This window comes from Pteropus medius, unplaced genomic scaffold (assembly GCF_902729225.1).
Source record: "Pteropus medius unplaced genomic scaffold, Ma_sr-lr_union100, whole genome shotgun sequence".
Taxonomy (NCBI): Eukaryota; Metazoa; Chordata; class Mammalia; order Chiroptera; family Pteropodidae; genus Pteropus; species Pteropus medius.
Genome location: NW_024353908.1, coordinates 10342609 through 10368549, shown reverse-complemented (window position 1 = coordinate 10368549; position 25941 = coordinate 10342609). Strand labels below are relative to the sequence as shown.

The 25941-nt window shown below is 36.7% G+C and overlaps 1 long non-coding RNA gene across 1 annotated transcript in view; it reads left to right on the top strand.

Moving 5' to 3' along the window:
- Nucleotides 1-25941, top strand: part of LOC120593806 (uncharacterized) — a 98260-nt gene that overhangs the window by 44598 nt on the left and 27721 nt on the right. Inside the window, exon 5 of the long non-coding RNA XR_005650450.1 lies at nucleotides 12997-13094. This is a non-coding gene — a long non-coding RNA (uncharacterized LOC120593806). The remainder of the gene's footprint in view (nucleotides 1-12996; nucleotides 13095-25941) is intronic.

Below are 25941 nucleotides of genomic sequence, written 5' to 3'. Positions count from 1 at the left end.
TCCCAGGACAGCGCTGCACAACAAAGGATTATCCAGTCTAAAATGTCAGTAGTGCTGAGGCTGAGAAATCCTGCCCTGGAGTCTAATATACTTGAATTCACATTCAGCTTTGCTCTTTTATGGCTGTGTGACTTTGGGTAAATTTCTTGATCTCTCTGAAACTCCAGTTTCTCTTCTGTCAAATGGAGATAATTATAAAGTATGTTCTTTGATGGCATTCTGTCGAGACTGACATTTAAAGTGTCTAAAAATATATTCTATTTTAATTCACTTATTAGGACATTTTAAATGGAAATGCAAATTGCCACAATTTTAGGGGAAACTGTCAACTTTTAAATTTTACTCTCAAACTCAACTTTTATTTTCTATTTATACTAGTGCATAATAGAAAGATACAGAATGTATAATTCTATATGTAAAATAAATTTTGCAATAATTGATTTTTCATTTGATGTGGCTAACTAATATTAATTTCAAAATCTCAAAGAATCATTCTGATTTGATTGAGTAACAGAAAAGGAACAATTATGAATATATGCTAAGCCAGAAATATACTAATGCTACTTGCTTTATTCAAGTAATAAAAAAGAAAAGCTTTAGGTTTCCAGTGGGCAAAGACACAAACCTCTAAAAGTGCCTAAGAAAGTGGGAAAAATGGAAATATCAATCATATTTGGATGTCTTTCTATGTGAAATTAACATATAATATCAGGTTAAGCAAATATGAATTCTATACAAAGTTTAATATTTATCTGAATAAGAAATCAGTTTGGACTTGTAACATGTTTATATAAAAAAGTTTCCTGAAATTGTTATTTAAAATAAGAAGTGTTTTGGTATTACATAGAAATAGTCTGCTAGTGTTTTATATCATCTCGGAATATACTGTCTCAAAATAATTTGATACATGAAAATCATGACCACTCAACACTTATTAATGACACAATTCCCACTTCTTCATGCTAGTTCTTATTTAATATGCTAAAAGAAAAAGTCTTTTGGTCATTCTGCAGATATTTATTGGGTGTCAACTATGTGTTTTCACTGAGATGGGTACTAGGGATAGAATTTTGTCTTGGAACATACACATGGTCAGCAGACAGTGCAGCTTGAGGAGTGAGGACTCAGAATTCTAGAGTCAGAGAGATAGGTGGCTTGAGTTCTGACTGAGCCACGTGTTAGCTGGTAACGCTTTGGCCACTTACTTAACCTGTCTGAGGCTGTTTCTTCAACTGAAAACTAGGCTGAAAAAGTATTCTTTATCTGTTTGTGGAGACCATGCTGATAAAAAGCACTGAGCATGGAGCACGCTAATTATTAAAAAAAAATTGCTCAAAAACGGTTAGCTATATAACTATAATTAATGACCACTTTGTCATTTCTATAGTCCAGAAATGGTCTGTTCTGGGAAAATGAAGGCTGGTTTTCTACATCTATCGGAGACTTTAAAAAACATTGCGAACCAGAGGCTGAATAAACTATACTTCTTAACGTAATATGTACAAGCTTACCAAATGGAGCCAGCTGTTACAAAAAAGACCTAGGGTGGTGAAGTTGCTTCTGTTTTTTAAAACTTCTGATGGCCAACTGGATGCTTAATCCAGTAGCTGTACAAGCTGCTCTGAGTTGCATTGTTTACATATTTTCCTTAGACATGGGTAGGATTATGAAACAAATCCTTCAGTATGCACACATTCAGAGCTGCTTTCTAACTGAAATTTAGAAAATAAATTTATTTCTTATAGACAGCTAGCTAATGACAAAATTTTAAATGGTTTTGAAGAAAAAATGCAAATTATATAATAAATAGAAATTTTTTATTAAAAACTAATGCATGTTTCTTACAGAAAATATAAAAAGCAACAAAAAAAGCAAAAATTCATCTTTAATCTCAATGACCAGAGATAATGTGTGTGTGTGTGTGTGTGTGTACACATACACATAGAGTGTTACTTTGAATAAAATTTTCTTATTTCATTTAATACTGTATTGCGATCACTAAACATTACTATACTATAGCAGAAGTCAGCAAATATTTCTATGAAGGGCCAAAATGTAAGAATGTTAGTTAGATTTTTTAGGCCTTGCAGTCTCTGTCACAACTACTTAATTCTGCCATTGTAGTGGAAAAGCAGCCATAAACAATCTGTAAATGAATGAATGTGGCTGGGTTCCACACACTATGCACTGGATTCCTCCCCTAGCCTGCAGTTTGCTGATTTTAGTACAAGAAAGAGCCTCATCAATAGTTATAATGAATTATTTGATCGAATTACATTGGAGTGTCATCAATAGTCATATTTTATTATCATAGGGAAAATGTATTTTTTAATCCTCTGGGCCTTGGAGATTTCTTAAAGGATTGTCTTGTTAGTGCATATTTTGGGGAATTAGATATAAACAAACAACAACCAGGCATTAAAGAAAAATAGTTTTCTTGAGGTCAATTAAAAAATGCAAGAACTCTGACACTGTCCATAATTAAGTGTGTGCTTGTTTTACCACCATAATTTCCTAAATTCCTAATGTTGTTTTGGGAGCAGCATTCCCATGCAACGAAGGAAAATGCTGTCTGTTATTGCTGGCTAGGAGAGTCCTTCTATGTTATTACATAAATGGTATGAGTCTAAGCCTCTGCCACAGCCACTATCGAGACCCAACCCCCTTCTCAAATGATAATATCGTTTGTTACTAGGCTGTTCTAATGGGGAGGAAAACATAGAGGCATGGGTTATAGATTGTGTTCCATGGGAAACAGACTCTGGGACAAATATTAGTATTTAGAAGGTTTATCAGGGATTCCTATTAGGATCAATACCTATGAATAGGAGCGAGATGGAGGTAGGATGGGGCAGAGAGAGAAGCTGGCCTGTGTTACATTCTCAGCAAAGGCCACAGCTGACCCCATGGGAAGCTTTGAAACTGGGGTAAACATGCAACATTGTCCTGAGTTGGAGAGATGGGACCGAGCCTTTATCCATTGGTTATTGGCTGAGCTTGGCCTCAGAAGGGAGAGTCAGCTCTCCTCAGCATTCTTTTCCCAAAGGGGGCTGACAACCAAAGGTAGCCTTCTGGCATCACTCTCAGCCTCTGGGACACTAAGTCTTTCATTCCTGAAGGGGTTCCCAGGTGGTAAATCAAAGCATTTATCATCTCACAGGTTAAGTCCAGATGAGACTCTTGCCCAAATCAATGTTCTGTTCTTAGTTTGAAAAATCAATGTAGTGATGTTTGAGAGGCAGTATGGATTTTAAGTCTGGTTTAATTAAACCATATGCCTTAATAATTTCATTGTAATCCTATGAATATCAAGACCTGCAAACCCTGTATGTGCAAGGCACGGCCGAACATATGTAAGTTAGATAAAAAAACAAATTCAAGACATAGGTTTTGTCCTCTGGGAGCTTATAGCCTCTTTTGGAAATGCAAGAATATGAATTACAAGGTGAAATGGTGGCAGTATTGGGGATGATACAGCAATTCTTGGTTCTAAGAAACCATGTTTCACCCAACCTATATGAGTGCAGAAGAGTTCCCATTTTATATTTTAATCCACTGCTCTTTAGAAATTCCTTAAAAAGTGTTATTAGTAGTAATCATTGCTTGATTTCTGTTGCAGGGAAGCTTGAAGCCCTAACAGAATGTAGATGTGTGGCAAGACTTGGAGACTGGCATCATGGCTAAGATTTGTTATTTCCAACAGGCACTTAGTTATTAGAAGTCCCCTGTGCCAGCTAATTCATCTCTCAGCGCCTTCTTTTGGATGTCACTTTTTTCTTCCTCTGATGATTATATATATTTTACCAGCATATTATAATACATTGCAGATATTACTCAGGGGCCGCATTGCATAAAAATACTACATTAAAAATGTACTTCGACTCACAAATGAAATGCAGCTTCAGCTCTTTTTCACCTGCAAGTGAAAAATGAGGTCCCTCTACAGTTAAAAAGCCAAAGTAGGACTTTGTACTGACACCCGGAGGGTTGTAGACCAAGTTTAAGATTATGAAAAAAGTATATGTGGAATTCAAATAAGGGCAAAAGAGATCTCGTTCAGAACACATAAAACGCCAAAATAACTGCTTCTGTGAGACATATATGCAAGACATGTATAACCACATGAGATTTTGTAGTTTTTAAGAAATAGTGGACAGCAAATATGGTTTTCCCCAATAAGGCAATGCCACACCAATGGTTTCATTTACTCATCTACTTATTCATTTATTCATTGTTTCACTCAATAAAAGGCTGCTGAGTTACACATTTCCAAGCAACACCATTGATATCATTGTCTGTGTGGGTGGTGCCCCTGGAGCTGGGCATTACACAGCCATGTTCACTGACCCCGATTCAATGATATATACTGGATGAGTATGTGCCAGGCACTGTGCTAGACACTGAGAATAGAGCAGTGAGCAAGATGGACTTGGATCTTGCTCTCATTTATCTTTATTTTGAGGAAGTCGGACAAAAATAAGTAACTACAAAAACCAAGAAAAATGTAAACTAAGATAAGTCCTGTGACATATGTGGACAAGATTGCGTAAGAACCTCTAACAGAGAGACCTCCTACTCTGGGCTGGCAGGGAAGAAATTCTGAGGAAGCAACATGTAAGTTGAAGTCTGAAGGATAACTTTGGTTTTGAATGTGAAAACTGGTATTGGGAGGGATGTTTTAGGGAAAGGGGATAATAATTAGGTCAGGAAGGAGTATGGGATAGCCAAGGAATTGAACCAGACCAGTGTGGCTACATCGTGGGTGCAGAAATGGGAAATGTAGGAGGTGGGACTGGAAAGGTAGTTGAGGGCCTGACCTTACAGATCTTTGAAGAGTGTGTTGAGAATTTTGGTCTTCATCCTAAGAAAAATTGGAAGATATTAAATGTCCTATACAGGAGAATGACTTTTATGTAAGTCATGCTCCTGTGTTTTGGAGAAAATTTGACATGAACAAGAAAACATGTGGTTGACAATGTGGGAGCTGTTTCAGTAGAACAAGTGAGAGATGATGGTGGCTTGTCTAGCGCAATGCCAAAAAGGATGGGAAAAAGTGAAGAGATCGAAGATATTTTCAAATAAAATGTCTTAACCTAATCTCATTCTATTTGCTGACCATTACCACTGAGTTCTTTTGACCTGTGAGTGCTCTTAAACAACATTGAATATCGACTATTGTGAGTGACTGTGAAAAGCAGAATTATTTGATGTTAACATCAAAGACCATTGCAATCAAATGTTGGTTTGCCTATTAATATAGCATGTAGTCAATAAAATAGCCATTACCCTTTTATTGATCAGAAGCCTGTCCGACAACCTAAAATCTAATAATTTATTCATTCTTTCACTCAATAATCCCTCCTTCATCTTCCATAACACATAGTACCTACTCATCTGAGATTGTGGTCAAGGTGCAAAGAAATAATACATATCTAAAGCACTGCTGAATCATAATTTTTGTTAGCTACTTTTTACTACTGCTATTATTCATACCTGTATTTTATTGGGATTTTAGAATGAGAATTAATCATGTTCTTTTCCCTCTAAGACATTGCCGATTTTAAGAACATGGGTTGGCTTCTTTGCCCACCTCTGCCAAATGTAGTGATTGGTATACCTAACCAAAGGAAATCTGCCCATCTGCACATCAAAATTGTTCTTGTGCCTTCACCAAGGACACAGAGGGTATGAGCAAAGCCTGGACCCTGCCTTGACCCAGGAATGCTTACATCATGGAAGAACTGAGCAGAACACTGTCACTTCTCAGGTAAATCGTAGAGCAGAGAAACTAAGAGCACAGATCCTGGAGTTAGATTGTATGAATAAATCTGGCCATGTGATTTATTAGCCAAGGAGCAAAGCAAGTCTCATAAGTTTTCTGTGACTCAGTCTTCTTATCTATAAGATAGGAATGATAATAGTACTACCTCATAGGGTTAAATAAATGAAAATGGTGGTGTCTGGCACATAGACACTCTAATATATGTTTGTCATTATCAATACCTGAAAAAGACCCCTTTGCTTCTTCAATCCCACCTACCAGAGAGGTTACTCTTCTTCCTAAGGGAAAGAGCAAAAGAGGAGCAAGTTCTTTTTAAAGAGAAGTATTGCTCCTATGCATTTTTTTTTCTTGGGGCACGTGGTGTAAAGCCCTTTTTCTATGGGAACACTGAGCAGAGGGGAGCAAGGGTTTACCTCCCATACATTCTATTATTTGACATAGTCTTCTTATGGCCTTGAATCTGTCCTAGCTTTCCAGGACCCTGTCTCTACCTGGAAAGAAGGGACTTTCATAACAGCCTTATGTAACATGTACTGTGCTTTGCATCCAATAAGCACTCGATCAGTGCTTGATAGATTTGAACATGAGCATTTTTCTCTGAGTGATTTTGTTCTTAATGGACTCAGGCTTGAGGGGCTGTTGCCTAGCAACAAAACACAGGCCGCAAACAGGAAATGTGAGGTTCTCATTTGTCTGCTCCCTTCCTTCAGAACAATCTAGCCGTCTGGATCCTGATTTTCAGGATGACCTGGAAATATAGGATACCTGAAACTAACAAAAATTTTCTTAGCACAGGGCAAACACTTTTTATAGTCACCTTCCTCACTTGCACTGATCTAGAATTTTTTTTTTTTTCCTGATCTGGAATTTCTGGGTTTCTCTATCCAAAGCAGAAACAAAGAATTTAGAAAAAGTTTATTATAAGAGCAATACCTTGATTTATTTGTTTCCTTGATTCATATGCTCAGAAATTAGATTTAGTACAACATAGAGGAAAGATTAAGTAAAATACAGGATACCAATTACACCAAGAACATTAGTAAATATGAAGATTGTGTTACTGCGTAGAAAATACTCACAAAAAATACTGAGTAGAGCAGAGTACCAAACTGAAGGTATACTATGTTTCTAAAATGAGAAATATATTTTTTCTTTATTGTACTAGTTACTCTCTGAAATTATCTGTTTGCTGTTTATTACCCGCCTCCTCTATTTGCACTGTATGTTCAATGAGACTTTATCTATTTAGTTTATCTCTGTGCCTACATGGCCTTGCGGCAGGTTTTGTCAAACTGTGGCCAGCTGATCAAATCTGACCCACTGCCTGTTTTGTGAATAAAGTTTTATTAGAACACCACTAGTTTTGTTTACATATTGTCTATGGCTGTTTTGCCCCATAACAGAGACCGTGTGGACTTCAAAGCTTAAATCTTTTACTCGGTGGCTCACTATGAAAAACATTTGCTGATTTCTGGCCTAAACCACTAACTGACACATATTAAGTGCTTAATAAACACTTGTAGAATGAATGAATAAAAGAATATATGTGGATAAAGAGTGGAAGAAAATGTAAAAAACAAAAACAGTGTACTATAGAGATAAGACTATACTTGAAAAAAAAATTTCTTTTTAAATCCTATAATATTTGTTTAAGAATGCCATTTAAAAAAGCAGAAACAAAATTTTAAATGTAAGACCACAACCTTCGTAGATTATTAGGAATATAGTTTTGAGGTCTTATGGTTCAAGAATTGCTGCTAGATTATTGAGCTGTTTGCTCATGTTTTCATTTTCAGTTCAAAAGCAAAGCTCCCTCATTACTAATTATCCTTCTAATTGTGAGCTAACAGTGGGGAAAGCCAGCCAGTGGGGAGTACCGGAGAAGCTATTTCATAGCAGACTATGCGGGTTGTTCAAACACAAATGCAACAGACGCGACTTATGTAGTAATGTAAATAATATTTACCAAACTGGTCATTTATCAAAATTAAATTGATCCAAAGCCTTATAAGCCTTGGTTATCTTAGTTCTGACTCCAGATATAACATTTACCTGATAACTCACAGAGCTCCCAGGCCAACTCCTTCCTCCTTGCTTAGCTCTTCCTGGCCTTCGAAAGCAGCCTTCTTTGTTTAAAACTCAATTTGTTAACCAAGAAAAAGCAATGAGCCTTTACATTTATAAAAGACCAAGAAAAGAAAATAGGAGAAGAGACATTCTATTTGTTTCACAAAGGGATGAAAATTGGTCTCCCTCATCCCCTCACTTCCATCTCCATATTTCTTTGAGTTTGGTTAGCTCTTTTATAACTATTTGCTCATTTGCTTAATGCTCCTTTAGGGGCCTTTCCAACTAGTAGCACAAGCCAAAAGAAGAGAAGCAATCTATTCACCAAAAGTTTGCATTTTTAAAAGACATTTTGCACACTCCATTTCACAAAGAAACAATGGCTGTAAGAGCTATGGGACATTAATTTTTCACATATTCAAGATATTCATCTTTAATACACATGGCCATAGGTTCAAAAAGTAATGTTAAACTGTGTATGTTGGCCAGAGTAATGCTATTCAAGACTTCCTTTTAGTTCTCTGTTGCAAAGGAGTGTTACCCCACTGTGTTCAGTGTTTTCCTTTGCATTTCAAAGCCCTGGAATCAAATATAATTGAGGTTGCATATTGGATTTTTTGGGGAGATGTGCATTTTTGTGAATTTACATGCATTTATATCCTTAATGAACAGTGGTAGTGTTTTTCTAAGGTAACTCAACAACCTTTTTTGCCAAAAGTTAGTAAAAGTTCACAATGCCCCAGAAAGAGGCCTGGCCACCTGACTGACTTCATTAAATATGGCTGCCTCCCACCTCTCAGAGCTCCCATTTGTAATTAATCATTAAAACAGCTAGATTAAGTAGGATACAATTATGATGAAGGGTCACCTTGCTTTTTCTGGAAGAGAGAATCAAAATGATTCTTAAGCTCAAAGTGATACAGCTCTTTGTAAAGGTTTCCTTCAGAAATGACCTTTCTAGACTGGAGAGGTGAAATGTCTTAGACTTAACAAGACAAAGCAGCAGCCCCAGTAAAATAACACTGATGTGTATAAACACACAGAGAATGAAGAGGCCAAGTAGGACAGAATGTCAAAGACACAGAAAAGGTCATGCCAACAGAAATGGAGTAGGGATGCTATTTGTGAATCTACTTTATAAAAGACATATTTTCTTACTTCAGTAACATATCTTTCTACACAATTTTAAATGTAGGATATTACTTAAGCCTCTTTTTTGTCCATATCTAAAGCTACAGGAAGTCCAGCAGCCATGTACTCTGCTTTTATTAGGTTGAGTATATCCAGATGATTTTAATAAAGTTTTAAAAGGACATTAGTTTCCTGCTATTTCAATGAAAACCACTTGCCAGATGAATTTAAAGCGATAGATCTATTTCTTGTCAACACATGCCCTTTTTATGCAAATACGTAATGTTTTTATGATAGCCAACAAAACAGCACACACAGTCAACTGCATGCGAATAGGAGAAAAATGTCATCATCGTATATGTTTAAGGATGAAGAAATGGAGAGTGTGATGGGTACCAGAGTGTGCTGCCCAGATATTCCTTGAGGACTGAAGTTCTTGTTACCTCAATCACTGAGAGTTTGGAGTCCTGGCTACAGGAGTCTCTCTCTGGAAATTATCAGCCAGAGAGGGTCTTGTCTTAGGTTATGCCTGTTCTCCAAGGACGCTCACAATCTAGCGACTGGCTAATATGTATATATGGGTGGGAGGACAGGGAGAAGTCTATAAAGGCCTTGTCCTCTGACATGAGGTGACCTTCAGGACCATCCCAGCTAGAAGCAACTGAGGCCTTCATTGTGACTACACTGCAGTTCAGTATCTCCTTGGGCCCAGTTCTACATCTTGTGATCTCCCACAGGGTTTAATCTTAAGAGCACTGCATGCAAATCTTCCCCTCAGAGCCAATTTTCCAGGGAACCCAATGTAAGATGGTAAAGAATGTTTCTTCCTAATTTCTTTCACATTGATTTTATTTTTAGCTTTCTATTATGGAAATATGCAAACATACACAAAAGCCAAGAAAATAATATAACTCATCAACCTTATCAACATCTTGCCATTCTTGTTTCATCTAATCCTTTTTAAAAACTGCATTCTTTTAATGTAAATCATTTTACCCATAAATACTTCAATATGAAGTATTTACAGATTTTTTTAAAAAGCAATAACCATAATGCTACTAAAACATAAAGTTAACTATAATGCTTTAAAACCATCAAAAATCTAATTTTTAAATTTAATTTTTTTTTTTTTTTTTTTTTACCATACACATTGATTTGTGAATTTCTGTTTCCACTTTAAGGACTCACCCTCAGGTAATCATGGACCCTAGCCAAGACCCTTATCCTGGCCTTCTATTTGGTCTTCTAGTCTCCATTCTCACCTCTCTCTTAGGAAGCCTTTACCACTGTTGTCAGGTCAGTTTTCCTAAGTTTTGCTCCGTCGTTATTCCCCATCACCAATAGCATTGTTTCTCAAAGAAACAATGGAACACTGACCTATGGAACACTATTCTGTCGATTGCTTTTTAAGAAAGAAAAAATGTAATAAAATGGATATTCTGTGATCAAATAAATCTTAGAAACGCTGTGATTTTATCTCCTTCTTGGATGTTCATAATGCATACTAGCCTATTCAAGGCTTTGAGCAGTCCTGCAGTAAAGAACCTGTCAAACCTTTTTAATTCAGTATCTTACAGTCCTATTTGGCTATACAACACTGTGTTTAATCCATGTTAACAACCAATAGAAACTGTGCTCTATGGAATACTCCCTGGGAATTGCTGGCTTCCTGGAATGGCATTCAAGGCCCTCTGTAGACTGACCCTAGCTGTATCTTCCAAAGACTAGGACTAGAATTTTCTTTTAACTTCCTCTTTGGCCCATTAGTTCCCTCTGTCTTAGACAGTCTTTTTGTTGAATCTCTTTTTGTTGTTATTATAATCCATCACGTGCTTCAAATCCCAGATTCTCTAGAAGACTTATACAAATCTAAGACCAGAATCAATATTTTCTTTCTCTGAATTCTCAAAGTGGCTGTGCAATATATAGCAGTGTTGGAGACATCAGGCTCAGAATCATTGTTTTGCATGTTACCAGCAATAGGACTTTCTCATCTACAAAATGATAATAATGTGGCATTTACCACCATAGAATTGTTTTGTAGGTTAAATAAGAGAATGAATACAGGTGCTCTTAAATCTAAGGTCTTGAAGTCAGGAATTGTGTAGAATTAAGCTTTGTAGTTTCTGATGAAAATTGTACAGTTTTGAGTCAGGTAGATCTTGATTCATGTTTGCTGGATTATTATACTTGACTGTCAACAGAGATTCTGGATCATGCATTACCTTCATAACATAACATTGATGAGATAAATTGTCTATGCCTTTGGAAGGTAATTCTGTGTTTTAGGCTGTGATAATTCATCCTAGTTGTGCCCTTATATACTGTATGGGCTTTGGAAGGTAATCTACCCTTTCTGGAGCTCAGTTTCCAGATTTGTAAAATTTAAGGGATTGGGCTAAATCAATGACTCTCAAAATTTTTTTTTAAACCACCAAGAACCCTTGACAATTAGTTCTTCCATAATTTGACAGACGTTTTTTTTTTTTTTAAAAAAAAAAGCAAACCGTACTAATTGAAGTAATAATCAATGACCTTCTTATTTTTTCTAATCAAAGTCATAAAAAATAACTTTATTTGCTTGTTCAGTCTTATCACAGGTAAGTGGACAGTTTCCCACTGGAATTTCTATAATATTGAACTATAGTACTTAGACACAGATTTTGGCCTTGACATATAAGAAACATAAGATAGCAACTCTATTCTTAATAATTTTTATGGTGCCTTTTTGCTTAAAAATTCTGTGATCCTCTGAGACTAATCAGGCCATTCAAAATGCAGTTCTTACATGGTTTATTCATCTTTTCTGTATGTAGCTTTTGTTATTGTTGTGAAGGGACCAAAGATGTGGAACCCAATGTGGAGGAATAGGCTTCTCAGCCTGAGTAATGAATAGGCATCTTCTAGAGAAATAAGGCAATGAGAGAGTGGAGTAGGAGCAGCGATCTGCTGACCTGGGCAGAAGGAACTGGTATATAGACCCCAAACAAGAGAGATCAGAGAAAGTTTGGTACTTTGGGGAACTCTTTGTGAGAGTGTATGTGCACATCTGTACTGGGTCAAAATGTAAAATGTATCTCTATGCATTGAGGTCAAAAAAGTTTGCTTAACATGATTTCACGCTTCAGGCAGCTTTCTTACAAATACCTGCTACAAGTCACCATGGGTACCAGGTGGTAGACATCAACAAAGTAGCACAAACGCATCTCTCCCACTAAAACATGGGGCTCAAGAGAGCATGTCTTATTGTTGATGTGTTAGAATCTACCAACAAGTTCATAGTAGAAGAAGGACTTCCCTCGGAAAACCCAGAAATGGATGGCTTCAGAAAGATGCATCAGTTTAGTGAAATTCATGTTTGTCAGTGGAAGTTCTGGGCCATTTTTATGGTGTTAGATATTTGTGGTCTCCTCAACTTCCTGTGGTTCAGGCACTTTTTTGCTTAGCATCTACCATGGGAGAGCTGGGACCTGCCATCTGTGCTGGGAACTTCAAAGATGTATTTTGGTTTACATTCTGTTACAATGAAGTCAATGCAAATTGTTTTTATGTTGTTTAAATTTTTGTATTTTACTTGTTTTTGGAAGGGGGAGAATAGGGGAGTGAACAAGTACCAGCCGTAGTTTAATATGGTGTTGGTCTGACTTAAAAAAAAAAAAAAAAGAAGTCCAACAGATGTTAATTTTGATTCATTGTTTTCTGTGGGAATCTACTTTTTACTGGTCTTCAAATTCTTAGATCTAGATATTTCTCACTAGAGGAAAATGCTAAATTTCCATTTAGATATATTCACTTAACAGTGGCAACGTGCCATACCTTCTTTTCTTTCCTTATTTTTTTAGAAATAGCACAAACACTTCCTCGAGCTTGAGGCTGACCTGAACTTTATTCAATAGCCATTCAAAGGTCAACTGAAAAACAATATTTCTCATGGAGGAAAAGGCTCTCCATCAGAGTTTAGAGTGAACCAGAGTGACCTTAGAGTAAACTTAGTCCAATTCCTACTAATTTCACAGATGAAGCAGTTGAGCTTCAGAGAAGTGACATGAATTGCCCAAGAACATGAACTCATTAGTGGCACAGCCAGACCTAGAACTGAGCTCAGGAGAACCAGGTAAGACTCCTTCCATTTGGCATAACTGCCTCTTCAAATGCTGGGCAAAAGCTCCTCCAAGATAGTGGTTCCATGGAAAACATTGGTCATGCAGTCAGATAAAAGTCTCTGTACATTTTGTTCCTGATAAGAAAATTTAAAAAGTAATTGATGTTGAAGAACTGAACATTTTATTTATTGGTTAACTTAGTTTATTTCTGTAGTATAAATCTCTAGAGAAAATTGGTAGTTTATTAAAGTTATTTACTGTGACGAATAATAAGATGAAAGGAAGTTTCCTGAGAATAGTCAGTCCTTCTTATGTGATGATTTATGGAATGTTTCCCTTAGAATTATGATTATTGGGAATGTATAAATTATAATAAGAGAAATTATCCTAATCACACACTAGAAGATGGAATCGAGGAAGGGAAATTTCTAATAATTTAGGTCAGAGTTTCTCAACTTTGGCACTATTAACATTTTGGAACCGATAATTCTTTGTTGTGGAGGGCTAACCTGTGATTGTAGGGTATTTAGCAGAATCTGGCCTTTACCCAGTAGATGCCAGTAACATACCCACAGTTGTGACAACCAAAATTGTCTCCAGACCTTGCCAAATGTCCCCTAAGGGGTGAAATTACCCCAGTTGAGAATCACTAATTTAGATAAGTCTGGATGTTTAAACTTTAAGGGAATAGTTCCTTTGCTAGGAGAGAGAAACAGAGGGAGAGAGAGGGAAAGAAGGAGAGAGGAAGAGAGAGAGAGAGAGAGAATAGAGATGGGTATTATTCTTTCTAATTATAAATATAATAAATACTTATATTTATAAAATATGGAAACATGTGATTTAAATAATACCAAATTACCTCAGGTCAGTCTCAGCGTGTTGTCACAGTCAACAAAGTCGTAAGTATGACATTCACAAATCAATGAAAATAAATTTAGCTCTCTACCAAAATCTCCCCAAGAGATGTAGAAACAGAAAATGTAATTCATAACCCCTAAAATACTCGTAAATCCCTCTTTAAATATCTATTTATTTCTCTTATTACAGCGGTTGCTCTTTCATAATCTCTTTTCTCTCTCAAACGCAACCCCAAATTCTGGCCCTTGCTGGCTTTTTTTGTCTCCTCTCCTGCCCATGCTTTAGTCTCTGCCAACTCAGTTCTTTCACATGTGGTTCTTTGGTCTTTCTGGTCTAGACCTACGTAACTTCTTACCACGTTGCTGCCTCACCCATTGCCTAGATCCACACAACTAAAGACCTGGAGCCCAGGCAAATACTAAATCTTCCTTGGAATGTTCTGAGATGAGGGAAAGTTTTAAATCCTTACATACGACTATTTTTATTCCAGTCGTGCTAGAAAGAATAATGATCATTAGCAATTCCACTATTCACAAACTCCATAGTTAATAATCTGGTGTATATCTAGGTAGGTGATTTTGACACCTGAAGCTGTAAGAAGAGAATCAAGATGGAAACATATAGTTTGCATTCCCTAGTTATAGAGGGAAAATAAGATGACCTCTGCTTACATTTCCTTTTTTTCCCATTGAATTTTGAGGCTGACTTTAAGATGTTTTCATCATCATCATTATCTTCCTCCCCTTCCTCCTTCTCCTCCTCCTCCTCCTCCTCATCATTTGTTAAGCACTTACTATGTGCCACAGAATAAGTATTTTACAAGAATGTCATACTTAACTTTCATTACAACTAGTAACACAGGTGCTATTAGTATTTCCAATTGACTGGTAAGGAAATTGAGTCTCACAGTAGTTATATAAGCTACTCAGGACTCCATAGCTATTAATTTTTTATTTGTAAGTGGAAGAACAATTCCCATGCTCAGGAATCTCTGGCTTCACTTCTTTTGCCATGTGTCTGTCTTTGAATACCTGCTGGGGTAGGTAGCCAGGTGAGAAGTATCTGCTACCATTTCCACCCATCCTCCAACAAGGTCCATAAATGGCTGGAAGAGAGCTGGTTAGGTGAGCAATAGGAAACCCTTTGCCCATGATTTATTTGGTAAGAACCTATCCAAATATTCTTCCCCAGGCACATCACTCATACACGCTCTATCTTTGGAGGCGTCTCATGGTCTCACTACTCAGAGTATGCTCCACAGACCTGCAATATCAATGTCACTTGGGAATTTGTGAGAAATGCAGAATCTTGGGCAGCCTCCAGACCTACTGAAAAGTTTCCCAGGTGATCTGAATATAGTGCCCTCAGGATATGAGAAGGTGGTCCCAAAACAAATCTTCCACGGTCCAGTGGTCTGCAAAAGATCATACTTCAGTTTCGCTTGGTAGGCTTGAGAAACCACAGGTTGCTGAGCCTCCTCTTTGTTCTAGTGTTTTGGGTTCAGTAGATCTGGGGTGGGGCCCAAGAATTTGCAATTTTAACAAGTTCTAAGGTGGGCTGGGGGCTACATTTGTGAACCATTACTACAGTCAAATAAATTACGAAGCTGCTAAAAGTTAAACTAAACAGTTGATTTTCTAAAAGATCTGAGTTGTTACTTGGTTTCTCAAACTCCTGGGCCATTGAAATCATTTTATTTTATTTTATTTGGAGGGAAAGGCAAATTATCACTATAGATTAGTGTTCCACATAATGAACTTTGGGAACCACTGCTCTGGAAACAATAAAGTCTGGAATTTTTGACTAAAACAAAAACAAAAAACAAAAACCTGAATGTAGTAAAATGACTTCTTCGGTTGGGTGAGGGGTAGTCTTGGTTTGGTGTAATGTCAGCACAGCTGTTGTGTCTTGTAGCAAATGAATAGCACATTTCTCCAAGGGATTTGTACAGATTGAAAATAAATTATTGAGATTCACATAACATAGACAAGGAATTAAAAAAGGACAAAAAATATATCTGCAATGACATTTGAATTGCTGTTTTATCCCCACCATTGAAATACAAGCCAAGAATAAAACATTGATTAAATAGAAAGCATTGACATTTTACTCCTGTGGTGCTGGATACCAGCCTAGACAAAGAGCCGGTTAAATTTGAAAGACAAAGAGTCCTTTTGTGAGGCAGTAAGTTCATCTGGGAGAAATATTAAGTGAAGTCTCAAAGGAGAGAGTTCTCCAATGTCTTTACCTCCAACATTCATTGAGAGTCAATAGGTAAAATCATATTCAAAATATAAGAGAGTAGAAGGATGAAGGAATTTATTAAAAGATGGAATTGAGATACACATAAAACTCAATTTTTGCCTCCACTGAGGGAAATTTATATTAGGAAATGAAAATTACAATGAACAATGAAATATGAGTAAGAAGATACATTCTTCTGAGCAAACAAAACATAAAATGTCAAGTTTATCATATTCTTTATCGGTAAGAGATATAGCAGTGGACAAAATGGACATTTTTGTCTACTCCCAAAGATCTGTAAGTAGTACAAGCTTAAAAGTAATAAAACAATAAATTAAATAAGTATTATCTTTAAAGATAAACAAAAAGAGGGTTTGAATAGGGTTTGGTTACATTTGCTTTAGAAAGTGTTCAGAGAAATCTTCTCAGATTATTTATTTGAGCTAAGAAAGAGGAGAATAGAAGAAATGAGCTATATAAATGTTTGGGTAAAAAACATTTTGGAAATCTAGAATAGCGTATAAATAGGACTATAATTGGGAACGAAATCGGGCTATTTATAGAACTAAAAGGAGACCACATTAATTGAACACTTGCTTTGTACAAATGACCACATTAAGCTGCATGTGTGAGTGTGTGCCTGTGCATGTGTCAGGCTGGAGTGCAGGGGCGGGAAAGTATTCGAGATTAAGTTGCACCTTGGCCTCCTGATTTTGGCTATTTTATTTCCCATGATTCATTTACTCAGCCCTGAAATGCTCCAAGTTGGTTTCTGCCATTTTAATACAGAACAAATAAATCATTTGACTGGCTCCAGTTCTACATGTAGAGTCAGGTGTAGTGTTAGTAATTGTTGTTCTTGATAAAATATTCTTTTATATCTCCTGCCTGTAGTTAAGAGCTATTCTTTGACATTCAGGCTAAATTCAATTTGGGGCAAAAACCTCTAATGATTTAAAGTTGCCCAACAACATTGTCTTTAAAGAGACTTATCACATCTATTCATAATAGTGCTACCATGATTAAAGAGGCTTTGGACCAATATCGGAGAATATTGAGTTTATATTGACTCAAATTCCTTCTCCTTGTTACCTATTACTGTAAAAGAGTTTCAGATAAATAGATATATTAGGTAGATTTTAAATATAAAGAAATGATTGGTTGAGATATTTATTAAGATACAGATAAAGATTTCTTAACTCCAGACTTACAAAAGTACGTATGCAAAAGATATAAATATATCTAGAAATGACTTTACTGGAAGAACATTTTAGAAAGTGGATTGCCGAAGATTATTTTTGCATTATTTAATGTAACTAAAATGAAAATACAAAGCATGCAGAAAGATCCCAAAAGCCTGGGGTTAATTATCAAATTGTTTTCCTCAAGTCTCACAAGGTATTCATTCCTGCAAGACAAAGAGAGCTGGCAAGGGAATTCAAAGAGAGCAAGACAGCTCAGATTTTCAGAAAGAAAGAATTTATCTCTCCTCCTGAGATCTCCAATACTATGAGTCTGAGCCTTTGCCTTCTAAGAAGTTCAAATTCTTGAAATAGAAACGCTTCCACTGCCATAGGAGAGCACAGGCCATATGATTACTTCATCAGTCGGAAGTCCCAAATATTATATTTGCTATGTGCTTTTAAGTGGCATCAAGTTAATCAAAGCTGGCTGAAATCATTCAAAGAAGAGGCAAAAATCTGCTTTTCTTTTACTTTCTTGCAAATGGCCTGATTGTGTAATCATACCCCAGCTGAATCTGGCATGTGTTGTTAGAGGAATTATCTCCTCATTAAAAACAAATCTTAATAGGCCTAATTTGAAGGCTGCTTTTGTCTGAAACTTGATCAACAGGCTAATGACTGTGAGCTGTGCTAAACAGAGAGAGAGTCAAAGAAAGTCAGAGACATTAAACAGTGCCGATTACAGTCACATTAGAGTGCTTTTGATATGCAAGTAAGCATACCAGGCAAAAAATAAAAATATAAATGGGCTTGCTCCTAAGATTCTCTCCTTAGGGCATGCAGAAAAACCTAAGTCTGTAAGAAATGATTCGGATTTGAGAGACATAATTATTCTTTTTAGGGCCTTACTCTCCTTAGTTGTAAAATGGGGATAATAATGTCTACAATTATTATAATAGGGTAGTTATAAGGATGAAATGAATTAATGTATGGAAAGCATTTAGAATAGTGTCTAGGTTTCTAATTCATCCAGCCCAGTTAATGATAACACTTACTATAAAGTTTAGCTACTATTATTGGTTTTGTTATTATTATTGGCATTTTTTTCCTATTCTATATCAATAAGAATACCAGTCATAGACTCACAGAGTTTTGGAACTTGAAAAAATTTAGGATATTGTTTCCAGAACTATATTCCATGAATATTTGCTGTTATTTGAGATACTACTTATATGAAAATGGGTTTCTCTGTTCAATCACTTTGGGGAAATGCTAGGTTAATAAAATAAAACTGTAGAGCTTTTCAGAGCCTTTAATATGCCAGCAATATGAATCTCAAAGAGGATGATAGTCTACTCATAGTCTTTCCTAAATTTATATGACCCCAAGCCCATTTTTCATAGACTCTTTCATAACTCCTTAAGGAAAATTAGTTCTCGAAGAAAATTACAGATGACAACTCAGTGATGTCCAAAGAGGAACATAACTTCTCCTAGACCCTGAGCTAGTTAGGGGCAGAGTCAGGACTTAAGGTTGGGTCTGCTGGTGCCTTCTCTAGGACGCTTTGCCTGAAGCTCACAGCTTGTTCTGTCCTGCATTTCTACAGGAAAAGATCTTGTGTGAAATGAGAGGTAAGGTCTGCTAGTTGAAAACACGGACTTGATTTAAGTGCCCACTTCCCACTCTATGATCTCATGCAAGTTATTTCACTTTCCTGGGTCTCATTTTTTTTCTCCTCTGAAAATGGGGATAATGACTTCACCTGCCTGTGGGGTTGTTGAGAATTTAAATGACATAATGTATGTGAAGCACTTATATTAATTATAAATAGTATACCATTGTTCCCGGAACATAGAAAGGGTTCAAAATGTGTTGCCAGTTATTGATAAATAGCAATTTTTAAAGGGAGCGGGTACCATAGTAGGGAGGGAGATCTGATGGCAAATGATTGCTGTCAACTTCTTTTTAAGAGTTTGTCAGCAGAAGCTCCTCTAAAATGCTCTACTGTGAGCAATGCTAAAAAGCACTCTATACCAGGAACCAGGCAGGAAACAAATCACCACCTTCCCCTGTATATCGGATGGCCAGTAGAAAAGAACTGTTAACCTCTCCAGTGAGGGGATGAGATTCTAGTATAGGCTTGGGGTCCTCAGATTCTAGTGCAGGAATTTTTCAGACAGGAAACATCCGAAGGCCCCATACCAATGCTACTCAGGCTAGACATGACACAATGGGCCATGGATCAGGCTTTTCAGTGAACTTTCTGTAACCAGTTCACGATGAAGTAAATATAAACACTAAGAGTCAGCATTGGGAAACTTCTATAGCAGTTTGCAGAGTAATTTATGTCTCTGCACATGCTGAGTCCAAATCCTTTCTAAATGGGGCTTGTATTTGAATACCTTTTAATTATTTCGTTTTCTAGTAATTTATTTGTATGGTATTTTACAAAAGCATCAGTCCAGGACAGATTGAATACTAAAACAAAATACAATAAAATAAAACTTGTTCTTTACCTTAAATAGAATTACTCTAAAACAGTTCTCAAAAATGTGGTCTCAGACCAGCAGTATTAACATCGTTTGGGAACCTGTGAGAAATGCAATTCTTGGTTCCACCCTAGACCTACTGTATTAGGAATTCTGGGGTAGGGCCCAGTGATCTTTATTTTAACAAGCCCTTCAGGTGATTCATATAAACACCAAAATTTTAGAAGCATTGAGAACATATCCAGGATAATTCTAACTTCTTTGAAATTTAAAAGAGCAGGAATAGGAATTATATCCTGAACTATAGTTTGCAAAAATAATATGACATGATTTCTCTAAAGTAAAATTAAATTTTACTCTGAACTGCCATTCATTCAGGTTGGAAGTAATTTCAATGTCAGTTAGCATTAGGTTCAGTTATAGGCAATGGAGGCCCAAAATAACAGGGGTCTAATCAATAAGGTTTTTTTTGAAAACAAAAGCCAGGCATCAAGAGCTCTCTACTTTCTGACTTACAGTCCAAATTCCCTGAAACAAGAGGACACAGAGGGCTGCCTATTTTTTTTTTAACAGAATAGGAAAAACTCAGGGAGAACCCAAAACAAGACTGTAACATACTATCCTGCTGTATCAACAATAATATTTAATCATCCTCTGTGGTAATCCCGAACCTGGACCTAAGAGGTTTAAAGACCACTCTGAATACCTGGGAGTCGTTTATACATCCGGTAGCTCCCCAACCCACCCCCTTTTAGCCATTGTCTGCTCCTTCATAAGTTTTGGAACCCAAATTATGCTTTTCTCATCCTCAATGGTCTTATCAAGAATTTTCTCACTTGTCATAGATTTTTATTTTCTTAGTGCATTTCTTTGTAATGGGAACGCCCAATCAAAAAAGTTGGGTGGAAACATATTTTACAAATTCATTCTCATGCCCCTAGCATTGAAGTCAATCTCTGATTGAAAAATTAGTCTCCAGGGGAAAGTAATTAGATCTTGAGACTGACGCTTTGTGCATTCTCTTTCTCTTTTGTTTCTTTCAAGTCTTCCATATTTCTATAGGTTCCTATTTCATTGTTTCCAGTTTGTAACTGGAGATTTCATACTTCCATTGGTCTAGGCTACTAGCAACAATGCTTATATAGTGATATTTTTAAAAATATAAGTGAAAACATGGGCAATTAGAATGAATCGTCATATATATCCCAATGTCTATTACTTTGTCTAATGAATTATGTAATATTTTTAGTGTTAGAGAATCAATTATATAATTGTTATGTATTCATTTATTTGTAAAGTTTTCAAAGATTCAGAAGACCAGATTTGATTTACTCCTATTTGTTTCCCAGTGTCATCTCTGTTCCATTATGTGAATCTCCACCTATTTTTCAGTCAGAAAATCCCCAGAAAATATGTTTCTGAGTTTAAATATATTTGAAGTTCTTTTTCTCTAATCCTTGTTTACTTCTCTACAAAGATTTCCAGAGGGAAACAGAAAAAAAAAATGTCAATCCTATCAAATATTATATGATCTACATTAATTTTATAGGAATAACTTGTTATTTAATTTGGATATCAACCTCATTCTTCACTTCTTTTTACTTTTCATACTCTATTATACTTTTTACCTCATTTTTCTTGCTTAGCTTTAAAGAAGAATAAAATCGCTTACAATTCTACTCACAGACATCCACTTTTGAATATTTAGGTTCATTTCTTTCTATTTAATCTCAAAGAAAGACATCATTTTAGAAACACTGCCTTTATTTTTTAATATCTACATGCATCTGGCTTATATCTATATGAATTCTTTTTTTCTCATTTGTAAAGCAATACATATTTGTTTTCACAAACACAAACCAGATAAAGTGCATACGGAAAAAATTGGCTGTGTTTTCTTGCCAAATCTTTGGAGCTATTTGCCCAAAGTTCAGGCAGTTGTGCTTGGCTTTAGTAACTATTGGTTGGCTGTTAGTGAAACTTCTGCCAAATTATTGAGAGGGCAAATAGTTCTCTAGGCTCCCCAGGTCAATTTGGATAGGTCCTTTATGAATTTCCAGATAACATTTTAAATATATGTTGTTTTGCAACACCTTTCTCTAGTTAAGTAGTATCAAAACTTACTCTTCTCGCTTTGATAGAGAAAATTGCAACAGGGTAGCCTAGTTAATTGAATTTGAAATTAAAATTTTTATGTTTTAATGTTTTCTATTCAACAAAATACATTAAACAACTTTTTTTTAAAAAAATAAAGAAAAATCTGAAGTGTGAAGTCAAGAAGAGAAATTGCACACGCTGTTTTTCACATGAGGCGCAAACAAAACCATATGAATTAAGTATACTAATCAGCTATATTCCCACACACTAAGGATTAGGTGAACATCGTGGGTACAAATTAAATCAAGAAAATGTAAACCCTGTACCGCTCAGTTCTTTGAACTTTTGAGTTTGTCTAGTCTTTCAGTTTGTAGCCACCAGGCAGAGCTACAGTGGTAGTGAGATGGGGTTTCCTTCAGTGGGCTTTTTGATTCACTCAAACCAGAATCTATTAGTTCTCCTCTCCTGAGTAGAAGGAGATGGATTTAGAAGAGATGGGAATCATGAGTGCAAAAGTTGTATATTTCTGATTAGATTTTGACAGACCCTCAACCTGTTTTAGAAATTGAGAGAAAATAAGGTTTGCGGAGGGAAAAAAAGGAGCGAGGATGAGAGAGACGGTATGAGCAGCTGTATCACTTAGGTTTAGCCCCAGAAGGCTAGATATATGGCACACTTGATTTCACCCCCTCCTGTTCTTGATAACATTATTAATTAATCAGGTCATGTTTCCTACTGAGCTTGGATATAGCCTCAGAATTTTTCTTGGTATAGGCCTCTGGGCAGCTGCTACCAATCTATCTGGTTGGTTTATAAGACTGATTTACTGAGTACATTATTTATTTATTTATTCAACATTTATTGAACATCTAAACCGGTCCAGGCATCTTAAAGTCATTCAGGAGCAAGACATGAAACTTACATTCTAATGAAATGAAACCTTTTTATTGCCTTTTGCGGGGGGGTGGGGGGAAGGCTGTACATTTGCTTGGCATGCAGTAAGCGCTCAATAAATTTCTTTTGTCACATTGTATTGAATTGGCTTGTGAAGAGCATTCTGACATCAGCTGACCCAGCTGAGAAGTAGTGTGGCTTTGGTTCTCTCCCAAATAATGGAAACATTTGTTCCACCTCAGTTCACTTCCTGCTCAAGGTCTATTAAAAACAAACTCGCTATCAAGATTAGTCCTCAACTGGATATGTTTTGAGGGGTAGAGGTAGATAGCCAAGAGAAGAATCATACATAGAAAGTCATGTCATCCCTTAAATCTGACCTCTGAAAGTTTTTTAGATCTGCTGATTGGATCTTGCTAGAACACAATATCAGACTCCATCCTCAAAGGAAATAAATTAAGCTGCACCACACGAGGACAAATGGTTGACATTGTGCTCTTGCTAGCATCTTGTGTGCAGCTGTGAACAGCTGTGTTAGTGCCAGTTAAGCTGCGATAGCATCTTGGGGGAGGGGGGTAAGATAAAGAGCAATTCATTCACAAAGCGCTATTCAAAGCATCTCACAGGTGTGTTCTAAGGATCGGTTTTCTTCTATCTTCTTTCTATCTAAAATTTATACTAAATTAAGGTGATTGGGTAATATAATTCTGCCAGAATTATAGGTCTTCTCTCTCCAAGAATGGTGTTTTAGGAATATATGCTGTGGCATTAATAAACAAAAATGAAACAGGGAAAAGCATTCCCTGTGTGACAAAGAGGATTAGCTTCTGACTCTCTGGAGTGATTCTTTGACCACTTATTCATTTTCCGATGAATAAGCTTCAGTTTTCTCCTCTCTTGTAGATAAAGCACAAAAAATGTTTCAAAAAGAGTGGCTCTTTTAGAGAACAGCTTTATTTATCATCTTTATTTGCAACTGACTCCCTTAAAAGAAGCCATCAGCTGTTTGTTCTTTGACTACAAATGGTCAGCTCCTTTGGTGACAAGGATGGGGTCAGTGAAGGAGACAAGAGGAGGTGAGTAAAGGGCATCCTGTAAAAAGAGATCGGAATGGCATTTAGATGTTTGTTTTAAACAGACTTCAATTTCCTGCTCGAAGGGAAAATTATGCGTGTAAGAAATGGCCTTTTGAGAAATGGATTAGAAGATAAAGCAGTAAAATCAAAATTGGGTAAGAATCTTAGGTCAGTGTTCCCAAATGCTGGCCCAGTACATGGGCCACCTCTTTGGAACTGCAGTATACTTGTTCAAACTACAAATTCCCTGGTGTCACTTATGGCTGCAGAATCACTGGAGGGATTGCCTGAGATGAGTCTATAGTACACAGCTAGATTTGGGAATTACCGGTAGATCCCAGGCTAAATAAGCAAACAGCCAAAAATAAAGCAGATGAGATATTTAGGAGGAAGAACTGCAACTAGAATCAGAAAAATGAGATAGCAGGCCTAGCCCTCTGTCTCGAGCTATACCAATAAGTAATATTTGGTAATCAATAAATAATAATCGAAGACTTAGTATGTATCCAATACTGACCCAAATACTTTTTATTCCTTTTCATCTTTAAATTATGAGGAACTTTATGAGTGAGGAAAGATCCAGGAAGCCCCCTGGGCTCATGAGACGCAAGCAGTTTAACCCTTTTCCTGATTTTGCCCCGAGAGTACTCGCTGGCGGCGCTTGCGGCTGCAGTTTCACCCTGAGAGAACTAGGGAATTATAGCCCTAACCTTACCCCCAAAGTTTACCATGAAATATGTAGCTTTTATTATTATTTTCTGATCGCTCTCATCTATCGATAGTCTTTGGAAACAAATGACATCATTTTACTTACAGCATTCTGTTTTTAGTAGTTCGATTGCTGAAAATGTCAAATCCTAGAGAATGTAGCATTCCTAGGCATGATGTTAAATGAACGCCGGCAGCGAGCTGCACTTTATTTTTACTAATCAAGAAAATTAAAACACTCATCTGATAGGTGGCTGAGCTAGACTTTGTACTCAGGTAGTCTGGCTCCAGAGCCTGTGCTCTAAACCTTGACCGGGTACAGTCTCTTCTGTGCAATGGCAGGCCCTGGGGAATCAATAGTTAATAAGGCAATGCCCTCACTCAAGAAGCTCACAGAAATTTATACTGTAGTACAGCTAATGCAATGTGCAAAGTGCAAAGAGAAACTCAGAGGTCCTTGCAAGATCACAGAGGAGGCCTGACCCAGTAGGTGAGTGGGCTCTCTGGAGGTGGTGTGACACCTGAGCTGAAATCTTAAAAGATGAATAAGAATGAGCCTCAGAAAGGTTGGAAGGAGGAGGAGACAACATGAGCAAAGCTTCAGAGAAAAGATATGGTAGTTTTAGGCTTCTCTCAGTGTGCTGTTACCAGAGGGTGGTAAGAATAACTATTACTCAATTATTGTAAATAACTATTAATGATTATTATTATTATATTGGGATTAGTGTTAATAATTATCACAATAGTTTTTAATATCTGACATGAATAGTAATTGTGGTGTTCCATAACCTATTGCTAGTTAGTAAATTACTCCAAAACTTAGTGGCTTGAAACAACAACTCCTCTATTTTGCTCATGGAGTCTATGAGTCAGGAATTCAGACAGGGCATAGGTAGGATGGCTTGAGTCTGCTTGCCAATGGCTGGAGCCTCAGTTGGAGATGACCTCAACATCTGAGTCAATGAACACCTGGGACTGGAGGGTCCACTTCTAAGAGGGATGGTCTACCAGCTTGGTGGAAATAACTGGAAGGCTAGATTTAGATGGAACTGTTGGCCAGTGCACCTCCGCATGCCTTCCTCAGCATGGTGGTTTCAGAGAAGTGGGACTTCTTCCAAGGAGAGTCATTGTTCCAGTGAACAAGGTAGAGGCTAATGTCTTTTAGACCTAGCTTCGACAGTGTCACCTCCTACTCTATGGGTTAAAGCAGTCACAAACACATCCAGATTCAAGAGGAGTGGACATAACTCCACCTTTGGGGAATGTCAAAGAATTTAGAGCCAAGTTTTTAAATCATTACCTATGGCT